The sequence below is a fragment of the Staurois parvus genome, unplaced genomic scaffold (assembly GCF_062004578.1).
Source record: "Staurois parvus isolate SC_StPar_1 unplaced genomic scaffold, SC_StPar_1.0 ptg000475l, whole genome shotgun sequence".
Lineage (NCBI taxonomy): Eukaryota > Metazoa > Chordata > Amphibia > Anura > Ranidae > Staurois > Staurois parvus.
This window is the reverse complement of record NW_028318271.1, coordinates 5261682-5275209: the sequence shown is the minus strand read 5'-3', so window position 1 is coordinate 5275209 and position 13528 is coordinate 5261682. Positions and strand designations below refer to the sequence as shown.

General features: G+C 44.7%; 1 pseudogene; it reads left to right on the top strand.

Annotated features, from left to right (window-relative positions):
- The first annotated feature begins 8642 nt into the window (after positions 1-8642).
- Positions 8643-8758, top strand: LOC149452399 (U2 spliceosomal RNA; annotated as a pseudogene).
- Positions 8759-13528: the final 4770 nt, after the last annotated feature.

The following is a 13528-nucleotide window of genomic DNA, read 5'->3' as shown; positions in this document are numbered from 1 at the left end:
GGATCGACTGAAGCGGGGATAGCCAGCGGCGAGGCAGGCCAGTGAGGAGGGAGCTGCAGTAGTCGATTCGTGATATGATGAGGGAGTGGATGAGCTGTTTAGTGGTTTCTGGGGTTAGGAACGTGCGTATTTTGGCGATGTTGCAGAGGTGGAGTCTGCACGAGCTTGTTAAAGATTGGACTTAGGGCTGGAAGGATAGGTTGGAGTCCAGAATGACACCAAGTACTCTGGCCTGCGGGGCAGGTTTGATGATGGCGTTGTTGGATGTGACGGAGAAGTCAATGGGGGGTGGTGTCCGGGCTGGGGGGAAGACAAGAAACTCGGTTTTGGAGAGGTTCAGTTTAAGGAAGTGGAGCGACATTCAGTCTGATATGTCGCTCAGTAGGTGTGTGATTCGGGCGGAGACCGAGGGGGTGAGGTGGCCTAGATTTGTGTGTCGTTGGCATAGAGGTGGTAGTTGAAGCCGTGAGAGTGTATGAGTTGGCCGAGGGAAGAGGTGTAGATGGAGAAGAGAAGGGGCCCGAGGACAGAGCCTTGAGGGACCCCAACAGAGAGGGGGAGTGAGAGGGAGATGGTAGCATTATAGGTAACGCTGAAAGAGCGTTGTGACAGGTAGGATGAGAGCCAGGAGAGAGCAGAATCTCTGAGGCCGAGGGAGTGTAGTTTTTTGAGGAGGAGGGGGTGGTCGAGTCTGTCGAAGGCCGCAGAGAGGTCAAGGAGTAGGAGCACTGAATAATGGCCACTAGCTTTGGCGGTTAGCAAGTCGTTGGAGAGTTTGAGTAAGGCAGTTTCGGTGGAGTGTAGGGGACGGAAGCCGGACTGTAGGGGATCGAGGAGGTTGTTGTCATTGAGGTGAGAGCTTAGGCGGGTGTAGACTAGGCGCTCGAGGAGTTTAGATGTAAATGGGAGCAGGGAGATGGGTCTGAGGTTGTTTGGGTCATTGGGGTCCAGGGAGGGCTTTTTAAGTATGGGGTGATGTGTGCATGTTTCAGAGGGGAGGGGAAAGTGCCGGAGGAGAGGGAGAGATTAAAGATGTGGGTGAGGGAGCGTAGGATGGAGGGGGAGGGAGGTCGTAGGAGTTGTGAGGGATAGGGTCGAGGGGGCAGGTGGTGAGGCGGGCATCAGAGAGGATCTTGGAGACTTCCTCGATGGTACGGGTGATGAGGGGGTAGTTGAGTGAGGGGGAACGGGGTTGGAGGGAGTTTGAACAGCAACGAAGTCCCTGTGGGTTATGTCGAGGGAGAGGGGGGATGAGGGGGTAGCTGTATGAGAGGGGACGGGTTGAGAGGGCGTGTGAGTTGTGGCGATGTCCTTGTGAATTGGGTCAATCTTGTTTTTGAAGTGATTGGCAATCTCAAGGGCAGTGAGTGAGGTGCTGGGTGGAGGTGGGGGTGGCGAGAGTAGAGAGTTGAAGGTGGAGAAGAGTAGGCGAGGATTGGAGGAGAGGGCCTTGATGAGGGTCAGGAAGTAGGCTTGTTTGGCTGCGTGGAGGGAGGAGGTGTAGGTGTGGAAGGCAGATTTGTAGCGGGTGAAGGCTTATTGGGATTTGGGTAATACATATATGCGCGTCCAGGAGGGGAGCTTTAAACCTGTGTTCCTGTGTTTGTGCTGGGACACACTGTACAGACTATCCATGTGTTCTTTTTCTTCTCTGAATGGAGAGAAAGATACATTGTATCTTTCTCTCCTTGTAGGGAAGAAAGATGTAAACAACCAATAGTGTGTAAAAAAAAAAAAAAGAGAGAAAAAATAGCTAGATTAAGGTTTGATCTAGGTCAGTGCCACGGTTAGTTTTAGGATCAAGGTAAGGGTCAAAGGGCAAGGCCTTTAAATTAATATCAATGTCAGTTAGTGTCAGTGTGTTTTAAGTAGGATAAAAAAAGCAAATGCACACTATTGTTTCTGGGCCCTACTACAGGTACATACAACAAATAATACACACATATGAGGTATCGCTGTGATCGTCTGGAGGAGGAGAATTTAAACAACAATTCAATTATATTTACCCTCCCCCCACACAATTATAATTCTTCTGCAGCCCCCCCAAATTATAATCCCCCTCCTTTAATTATAATTCCCCAGCAGTCCCCCCACATTTACTTATAATTCCCCTTTACCCCCCTTTCAATTATAATTTTCTCTGCAGCCCCCCTTCAATTATAATTACCCTCCCCTACACAATTATAATTCCTCTGCAGCCCCCCCTTCAATTTTAACTCCCGTACACCCCACAATCTCACATTGGATGCAATTCCCCTGCACTTCTCACCTCTCCCCCAGCTGCCATCACTCCATCCAGCTCTGGCTAGTAAACAACCACCTGTTACTGGGACAACTGGAGAGTGCACGCCGCATGATGACATCACTACGTCCAGGAGGATGGGCGAGCCAGACTTGTCCTGCAATGAGGAGAGGGGAGGTGGTACAGACAGAGAACCAACTATTTATGTCCTCCCTCCTCAGAGGTCACCGCCCCTCCCCCGCTGTTGTCACCTCATTCCAATCAGAATATACCTACTTGATCGTGTCACCCCTCTGGTCTGCATCTCCCCGTACCCCGTAGCAACACCACTGGCTTAGGACAATATGTTTTCTTCTAAAAGAATAGACTGCTAACGTGAAAGCTGATCGGTGAGTATTTTATATCCATGTTAGATTGTGTATGGAATCTCTTCTTAAATTTTTTAGAATGTTCATAGCCTGTACTAGGTGACCATCAGAAAATTGGAACAGTTACCTGAAGAATCCATCTCTTGCCAAATGAGATATTCTAAATAGGGTAAAAGGTGCACATTTCTAGCAGTTGTGAACAAACAAGGACTTTCATCCAATTTGTGCACATATGGGGTGGGTTCCCTCAATAATCTCTGAGGGGTCCCAGGCGCTACTTTCACTCAGAAGGATAAAATGAAGTGGAAAGTATCACGTAATGAAACACACCTAAACTCTGCACAAGAGAAGTCTTCTCTTACCTATGTATGGGTAGTCACCCTGCTACGCTGAGTGACTCTTTGGTCCATTTTTCATTCATTACTCAGTTTATATGCTTACACATCTAAGTTCTTTTATAGTGCTACTGGAGACTATGAACCAGGTTACTGCTACTTGGGCTAGCAGGTGTCTGTAGTTGGTGCACCAGTGTATTATAGTCACTTCCTTCTCCCAACCCTAGACACCACTGAGCCCTGGTCAATATTCCCCCAGAGAATGGGAACTCCAAAATGATAGAGGGCATTCCAGAGGGCCACACAATATCAGCTTATTTTCTTGCATTGAACTATTATGGGAAGAGTTAGGCAGCCCACCTCTGTTCAGACTTGCAGTGTTTTTGATATACATACTGAATAGAAAGTGTGAGTAAACAAAAAGCACCCTTGTTGGTGTCAGCAGTAGTAATATTAACTTAAGTAAGGGAAACTGGCTTCCAAAGTGAAGCGTGCTGCACTTTGTGAATGGCCCCGCAGCCCTCTGGGACCTGTGAAGTATCCCAGAAGGCTGCTGGGAGGAGGGGGGATTCCAGCTCAGATCGCAGCAGTCCATCTGACTACAAGTGGGAGTGGGTACCTGTCAAAATCAGGTACCTGCTCCCCCCTAAAATGTTCCAAATTTGGCAGTGGAGGAGGGGAGGAGGCAAACAAGCGGAACTTCCCCTTTTTGGTGAAGTTCCGCTTTAATTTCTTACAGTCCCAAAATATATGAAGAAAGGAGCCCAGCAGTGGATAGCTACGGAAACTGAATGGGGAGACCTGCAGTAGATACTGTGCAAGTGTAATGGAGTATAATATAAATATAACTAAAAACATGGACTTTATAGGCACTGCAGCAGTTGGTTAAAAAATTCAACACTTTATTAAACATACATGTGTAAAAGTGCTTACAAAATATAATGTATCAATGTCACATATAAAAGGATCAATGCAAATTCAAATACTATCAAAAAACACCAAAATGTCATACGTGTGCCATATCTCGGCAACAGTTAAGTGGGGTAATCTTCATGTAATGATGTCTACCAGAGATGGGATGATACTAATTTGTATTATGCAACATATGCTCTTACATTTTTTCATACTGTAATTTTGTAATCAAGACAATATTGCCCCCTTTGTCAGAGGATTTGATTTCTGTCAGATAGCCAGGCCTTACACTCCTTTATTAACTTGTATGTTTGTATATAAAACACCACTATAGGGTATGCTTCCTGTCTCTTCTGTTTTGTTGGGATCCCCTCATCGGTTGGCCTCTGGCAGACTTTGTCAGGCATTCCCCACTACTATCCTTGTGCAGATGTATGTACTTAGACCATTTGTACTTATTTGTGCTTACTGTTAAATTACGAATTGTACAGTTATGATTATGTTGTATTTATTTTATGTAGGATATATGTGTGTTTATCACTGTATCTTATTTTATTCATCTAGAAATCCTCTTATAGCTCTTAAAGAAGCAATAATATCACGAAACATGTTGAGCTACTATCATCATTACATGAAGATTACCCCACTTAACTAATGCCGAGATATGGCGCACGTATGATGTTTTGGGGTTCTTTGATAGTATTTGAATCTGCATTGATCCTTTTATATGTGACATTGATATGCTATATTTTGGAAGCACTTTTACACATGTATGTGTTTAAAAAAATGTTTTTTAACAAATTGTTGCAGTGCCTATAAAGTCCATGGTTTTTGTAATATTTCTACTTAGTCAATGTTAGGATAAGGCACTTTAGGACTTTGGTCAAGCACCCACAGTAAACACCTTGTGTTGGGAGCATCCATTTCTATTAATGGGGTATAATTCCACCGAGTGAAAAGTTTTAAGGTTATCTCACATATAGGGATTTAGTGCATTTACTCCCACTACTGCTCCATGAATTGCACCCCAATTTTACCTCCCAATTGGACATATATGGCAATTTATCTAAGTCAACTGTATTCATGCTCTAATTTTGAATTTAAGAACTGGCACAACCAAAACCACTTTGCTGCTTTGAACTGGTGAAGTTAATTGGTTGAATTTAGGTGGGGTATAGGTTAATATGATTTTCATTTCGTCATCCACTGATAATTATAATTCTTCAGATTGTATCTCACAAACATTTTTAGCGAACATTACAGAAACTCCAGAGAGTTCACACCTAGCAACAGAAATGTAATGGTTTACTATTATCTAGATACCAAAATACATAAAATCTGGAGTTTACTAAGGCGCCTAAACCATTTTTGTAACTTTTTTTTTTTTTGCTTCATTTATTTAAAGTAACTAAGCAACTTAGGAAATCTAATAAACTGTGGTATGTAGTACATAAATGTGTTATATTAAGGTCAGTCCTTACCTGTCTGAACCAATCCTGACACTTAGCATTGCAGCTGCTCCCTTTGGATACAGCACAAATATTTTAAACCTCTGAATTACATAATTGCATTGCAATAATTAAGAGGTGGAAAGAACGTTTGCTTTCTTCAGCAGATAATTCTCAACAATCATTACACAAATATTTTCAGTAGGCGGATAAAACCATTGTTGACAGCCCAACTAAAATTTTACCTTTTAAATGGGATATGCAGTCAAGCTGCATACAAAGTAAGGAATTTGTTATTATTTATTTATTTAATGCTCAGTGCTTTACTATTATATAAACTGCTCTGTACCAGGGGTATGCTGGGGACTTGGACCCTCGCTCTTACACAGAACGCAAAGGTCCAGGTCTCCAGTAGCCTGTATCAGCCTAACATGCCCCCACTACTCGGTGCTCCAATCAACAATGCTGCTCAGGGACAATGAACATTGTTTATTGGAGTACTGTGCATAGGGCATATTGGACCGCTGAAGACCTGAACTACTGCATTCTGTATGGGAGCAGCTGTCCTAGTTTCCAGCATTGTGCTGGAACAAGGCAGTTTAACACAGTAGTAAAACAATAACACTTTCTTTACTTTTTTGCCTTTATTGATAAAGATAAAGGTTCATTTGGGTTTAACATATTGATTTTAATTTTTTTTCATCTTGGATAGTTAAGACTTAAACCGAAACTTCACTCTCTCAATCAACACGGACTATTTTTATTCCTTTTTTTGCAATTAACTTTTTATTGAATTTTCAAACATGTACAATCATGAGTAAACATAAAGTAAGAGTGGAGAGAGAGAAAAAGCCGAGAAACAAGCTCATCGGTGAGAGGTACAAAAGTACATATAACGTCAATACAGAACAGTGAAACGGCAATCAATTGCAAACACTTTGAGCAGACAAATCAGAGTTATCCCAAGGGTCCCAAACTGCTTCAAATGCAGAAACAGAATTAGAATGTAAAGCAGTTAGGTACTCCATCTTTCTAATCTCTGCTATAACCTTCATCAACGCCAGCAACGTGGGGGGTGTAGAAGAAAGCCAATGCATGGGATTGGCTCTCCTGGCCACCATTAAAACATAAGTGGAAAGCTTTTGTGCATGTTTGGAGAGGCCTGAAAAAGGTAGGCCCAGCAAAAAGTGAATGGGCTCAAATGGGATAGGAGCCTGTAAAAGCAACCATAATAGGGTAAGGACCTCTCCGCAAAAGGGCACAATGGACCGGCAATCACAAAAAATGTGGAAGAGAGTGCCAGTAACCTTCCTACAACACCAGCACACAGAAGAAACATTCAGGTTATGAGCGTGGAGAACCTCAGGAGTTTTATACCAAAACATCAAGATTTTATAAGTATTTTGTTTATATACTACACATATAGAAGATTTTGAGGCGGCTTCCCAAATCCTGTTCCAATGATCTAAACCAATATCGCATTGGAGGAGTCTGGGCCATTTACGCATATAGAGGTGAGTGTCAATGGAAAGGGGGCAGGCATCTATAAGTAGTTTATATGTAGCGAATATTATACTCCGTTGGAATGGGCCTTGAATGCAGATATGCTCAAAAGGGGTAGGCTGCTCAAGAGTCAGAGAAGAGGCTTTAGAGGAGAAAAAAATGATGTACAGTATATGTAGATAAACAAAAAACTGTTGGGATGGCATATGAGTGGCTTTTTGAATGTCTGGGAAGGACTTAAGCTTGCGAGTCGCAGGGTTGACCAATTGTCGCAAATGGAATAGGTTGGCCACACAAGCCAAGGCCAGACTATCCGGGAGGTTAGGATTGAAAATGACATTGGTCAAGGGGGAACACTTGGCATCTAGGGTGAATCTAACCCTACACCTCCTCCATATAGACAATGTAAACTGCATGGGTCCAAGCAGGGAACATCTGTAGTCTGTAAGAGATGTCAGTGTTGGTCATAGACCAGAGGAGAGAACAAGGGTGTGTCGGGCCAAGTTGTAGTGATTCAATCTCGGTCCATTTATTAGGGTGTGCCGGGAGGACCATGAGACAAAGGTCCAGAGGTGGGTAGCTAAATAGTATGTCATGATGTCCGGGGCCCCCAGAACCCCCCTAGATTGAGGAGAAAGAAGGACAGTATGGGCAATTCTGTGCGATTTATTATGCCAGATGAAATGGAGAAAAGACTTCTGAAGAGAGTGCAATTTGGACATGGGGATAGGGACAGGGCAGGAGCTGTGGAACGGACAGGCAGGCCTAGTGGCAGGGTCCCGCACTGACTGATGACAACCACCACCCACAGACCGGAGTCCCTCAGAGCGCGGAGTCTAAGTCCCAGACTGCCCTTCACCAGGTCCCCTGATGGTGGGGATAAACTTGACGCAGCCAGGAACCCGGTCGCGGTACCCCGAGACACCCCAGCTGCGGTAATGGCCGCCGCCAATGGCGTGTAGCTGGGAGAAATCAGATCAGACAATAGCGTAGTCGGGCAGGCCGGGTGTGTGTGTATCCCCTGTATATCCGGGTTGGACCGAATGGCGATGGCCAGGGGCTCCAGACAGAGGATAAACAGCAGGGGGGGAAACGGGCATCCCTGGCACATACCTTTTGCCATTCAGAAGGAAGGGGACAGGAATGATGCCAGTTTGGCACCTGGGAGGTGGGGGAGGATCCGATCCAGCTGCTACATACAATTCCCAGGTATAGGCTTCTGAAATTACAAAGCTGTTTCTTCCTGGAAATTTGCTTTATTGATGCAACAGGCATCAAACAGTCCATACAGCCAAGCATTTAAATAGTTCAAGGCATCATAGCGTGCCATCCTCCAAGGTTGATCTACGCATTGCTATGCCCTCTCCAGCTTACTGGTGTAACACCCTCCTAGATAGGTGCTAGGATGTAGATAGTTTAGTATGGCTTAATATGGTCCTCTGGTTAACAGGAGATTGTTACGCAAATTTAGTATCTCTCTGTCTCTGCTTAACAGAGAGCTACAATTGCTTACAATAGCTAGTTCATCCGGCGTGACTCACAGTGCTGCTGCATCTGGGTGAAAGTTCATCTCTATCCAGGTAACCAAGAAAGGTTCTTCACTGACAACATGGAGCCATGCAGATGAGCAGTATGAATATGGATGCAGCTTCAGCCAATTACAGGGAGTAGTGCCCCTAAGCATGCTGGGTACTATATGTTTACCGCTGCTCAGGGTAGACAGACTCCCAATCTCCAAGCACAACTCCTGTAGGTGCTAGCCCAGCTCGTATGCTGCATAGATGAGAATATAAGACGTCCAAACAATCCACTTTGTTGAACCAAGATAAAAGCAATCGCTTCTCGGCCTTTTGGCTAAGATCAAGTGTAGTATCTGTTCTTATCAGTGTCCAGTGGGGGTGCTTCCGACCATTCTAGCTTTGCGGGGATGGTTGTTGTATAGTACCCTCACTGGTATGATGGGGGTCTGGAAGGCTGAACCGGAGGGACAGAAACCAGGGAGCGCCATGATGAGCTCTGGGGCCTTGGGAGTAATTCCTCTGGTGAAGCTGGAAAGACCCAGTACCTCCTGATTCGGATGGATCTACCTTGGTCTGGCCTGGGGCTGGGGACGCAAAAAGTCCGCAAACTCAGTGCCCCCTGGGGAAGACGCTCTCAGGGGTGTCACTAGTAACACTTGGGTGTGGGACCCCACGGTGTGAAGATGACACATGGCCACTGTTTTTCACCTCTTTTTGCACAGCGCCCTAAGGACCAGCTCTTTTGGCTAAGTCCGGGGCAATTTTTGCTACAGGCCTCAGGGCCTGGTCTGTGCACTATTTGGCACGGTACCACTTTTTTATTTTTTATTTATTTAATTTAATCACTCCCATGTCTTGTCACTTTTTCTGTTCTTATGTGTGTGTTTTTCACGGATGGAGGGTGTGGGTCCTCGGGCCTTACCTGAAGTCTAGGGGGAGGATGTGTGGCCCTACGGTTCCTTCCTCCCCTGATCCCTAGGGGGTTTTTCTCTTCGGGAGAACCCCCTTGCCTAGTACTGGATGTCCGGCTTCGGCTGGGCATAAGGAACGGTGGTCCACCAGGCCTTTTGGCCAGGAGGACCAAATGGGAACCTTGTCCCTGTCAGGAGCTTCATGCCCCGGGGGATCGGGTGAACGGTCCAACCCTTCCGGGGGTAGGACAAACACACCCCTAAGTGCACTTTTTCGTGTGGTGTTTTGCACTTGCACATTTTTTGTGAACACTTACGGGTTTTTTCGTTATAGTTGCACGTTTGCGGAAAAAAAAAAAAAAAAAAAAAAGCAATACAAACAGTGCAAATACAGTGGGGGAAGGGCAGGTAAACGCGTTTCACGCTAAAGACAGCTCTTGGTCATTACCCAATAATAGGCGCTGTCTTTAGCGTGAAATGCATTTACCTGCCAGTCTTCCACTGTATTTCCACTGTCTGTATTGCTTTTATCTTGGGTCAATAAAGTGGATTGTTTGGAGTGCAGCCGATCGGACATCCTTTGTTCTCATGCTGGGTATTAGTATTTATATTCATAAACCATAAATATATTCAGAAACCACTAATCAACCTATTCACTCCCTTGTCATATCACGCCTCGACTACTGTAACTCCCTCCTCATTGGTCTACCTCATCGCAGGCTATCCCCACTCCAGTCTATCATGAATGCTGCTGCCAGACTCATCCACCTTACTAACCGCTCTGTATCCGCCACCCCTCTCTGCCAATCTCTCCACTGGCTCCCAGTTGCCCAACGGATAAAATTCAGAACTCTAACAATGACATATAAAGCCATCCACAACACTGCCCCAATTTACATAACTGATCTTATTTCTAAATATCACCCAAACCGCACACTCCACTCCTCGCAAGACCTCTTACTCTCTAGCTCCCTTATCTCCTCCTCCCATGCTTGTCTCCAAGACTTCTCCAGAACTTCTCCCATCCTCTGAAACTCCCTACCCCAATCTATCAGACTATCACCTACTCTACTTGCTTTTCGGCGATCACTGAAAACCTTTCTCTTCAGGGAAGCCTATCCTGCCCTCTGCTAATTCTGGAATCCTCTACTCATCCAACCACTCCATCCCCCACAGTGACAAACCTACTGTACCATTCACCCCTCCCTCCTAGATTGTAAGCTCCAGGGAGCAGGGCCCTCAAATCCCTCTTGTATTGAACTGTATTGTTACTGTATTGTCTCCCACTATAATGTAAAGCGCTGAGCAAACTGTTGGAGCTATATAAATCCTGTATAATAATAATATTCAGTGAGCACATGGGATCTGGGTTCTTCTTCCTCTTCCCCTGAGAAGGGGGTTCCAGCCAGAGTTGAGGCAGTTGCCTCCCTGGCACATGCTGCCAGGAGGCCTTATGTAGGCTACCTGAGGGCCAGAATGCTGAAACCGAAGGTGCTCCTGAGAGCTGACTGAGGGCAATGTCTATAGATCTTGTCTGGTATCATGGAGGAAGGTGACCTGCAGCAAGGGCCTTGTGAGTACAGGTTATCCAAAAGGGATTCTGGGACTAGTGCTTTTTAACCCCCTTTGGGACCTACATAGTCAGCTGCTGGGAGTAAGCTAGAGGGGACACAGGCTGGTACACAGTTCTACTAAGAAAACCCACAGATCCACTTAGAGAAAGCTGTCCTCAATTGTGAATAGTTCAATTTGGAGTATCCAGCTGTATCCCTTCCCTATCCCAGTTCAACAACAAAATAAAAACAACAAAAACTACAACCCCTGGACTGATGATTGGAGTAACAAGCAGAAGTTGTGTGCACCTGGCTATAGGAAATATTGTGTGCTTGGCTGAAGATATGGGGGAAGGCCTAGCGAAATACTAGGGGCTCCTAACAGGCCCCAAGAATCCTATATGGGCTAAGGTCCACACAGCAGTCTTGAATCACTTCCCTACTAGTGGGGAACGCAGCAAGGCCTCTCCCTGTCCCTAGAATGGGCTGTAGCAGAGTACTATATGTTGGGTTATAAATATTAAATTTGCCTTGGTCAACCACTGAGATGTTTATTCCAGTAATGTGGGCTGAAGAAGAGGATACATATTTGGGATGACCTTCTAGAAGGGTCTTTGGGTCCCTGACTTTACATTGCAAAGCTGTCTGAATAGAAGGATCCAGTCTTTACCTCTCAGGCCTGAAGCTGAATCTAAAGAATCTACAGCTGGACTGTGGCAGAGGCCATAAGAACCTAAACAATTCAAACTAGACTTGTGACAAAGCCTAAGATGGTGTAAGATGGTAGCTGCTCATCTGTGCTACAGTAAATGATGTCCTGGAGAGTCTGGGAAAAGTCATTGCTCAGGGCATTGCAAGGGGATTTCTGTTGCTATTCAAGATACCTGTGACTGTGCTGCTACAGTATATAGAGAAGAAGACCAATCTATTATTGGGAGGCTGATAATGAATTATTAGAGCCACAATCAACGTTGCTGTTAGAAGAGAGTTGCTCTTAAAAGACCACTGTTTGTTTTCAGTTTTCTCAAGGCTAAGGACTTTTTATTGATTTTGGGTATATTGTGTACCTAACAGTGTCTACACAGGTAAATTAAGTAAATAAATCTTTAAAACTAAAGAGCATGAAGCCTGATTGTCACCACTGGTGGGTTGGTGTGCTGTTGTGTGCAACTACATGGTGGGTCACAGTTACGAAGGCAAGAGAGCCCATAAAATACAGCAGCTGCTTCAGTGGTAAGCGTTACACCAAAACGTTTTTTTTTTAAATTTGTCTGTATTACTATTTGAAAGATTTTCGTAGCTTCTGATTGTGACAGTGACTTTAGTATCTTGTTGTCTGGTAAAATTACCAACTCACTGATTGATTTCACCTATTGCTTAAAGTTTTTTCTCACAAATTTAATAAATGGCTGGGGTAAACCATTGTACCAACCTGTCCATGTGAATGCATTGTATGATGTCAATGCTAAAGAATGCTTTAGCTACCTAGCTTATCTTTTTGAAAGTTCCAGTTTCATTATGCCTTGGTCCCGTTTCTGTGAATAGAAAGGATTATCCCAGAAATTCTGGTATGCTTTCACATCCTGCCAAGCTTGGATTAATTTACCTAATCAAATTAGGAGTCTGATGAACTACAGCAAGGCTGGACCTCATATACTTGATCAAAAGATATGAGCAAGTGTTTACAAACAGTGACTTTTAATAAAGCAGATACATGCTCTGGAACATAACGCACATGGTCATGGTCAGCTGTGTAATCTCCAACCACATGGAAAGTTACCCAAATGCGCTGTATCCAATAAGCATCCCTTATATGGTTCTGAATACTTTATATGATGTTAATATATTGTGATTGATCTGACATTTGCAAGTGGATGAAGTCAATAAAAATAAGTTTAAGGTCTCCAGTCCATTATTTGGCTCTGTACTTTACTCACCTTGGGCAATTGCCAGCTAAACTATTACAGCCAGTTGTGAGATTTGCATATACTTTCAGCTGCCTAAATGGTTCCTCTAGACATACCAAGGTTGTCCATACATTACTCAGACCTGATTGTCTCATACCACACTTTCAAGGTGGATGGGGGAATCCTCCCTGCTGAGCTATTGTATTCTGACAGCGGAAAGACTTCTCCACCATTAGAGTTTACCGATCAGCACTGCAAGCTATAGCTTGCGGAGCTGATCCAGCTGGGAAAATCTGACAGGGCTGTTGTACAGAGGTCGATCCTTAGATCGACCTCTGTGCAACCACATTGTCCATACATGGATCAAAGTCCATTTCAGCAGGGATCAGTGGCATTTTGAACCACATATGGTCAGCTTAACACATCATTTCGCCATGCGGACGTGATTGAAGGCTCACAAGCAGGGGCGGACTGACAACTCATGGGGCCCCCGGGCAATAGGGGATCATGGGGCTCCTGTGTCCTTGCCCAAACTCAAAAAAGCCTATGAAAAAGGTACCAGGGGCATCTCATGGGGCCCCCTACTGGCCCCGGGTCCTCGGGCAGTGCCCGAATTTCCAAATGGTCAGTCCGCCCCTGCTCACAAGCTCTCTTTAAAATGTAACTCTACTGTTGAGTACAGTTTAATGATAAATATCACAGAAATACAGTTTCATTAGTATATTTTTCTAATTTTTTTATCCTTCTGTCTTAGTATTCCCTTAGGCTAGGTTCACACTAGCCCACGCTGTGCATAATGGTTGCGGGTGAGGGAATCGCATCAGTTCCT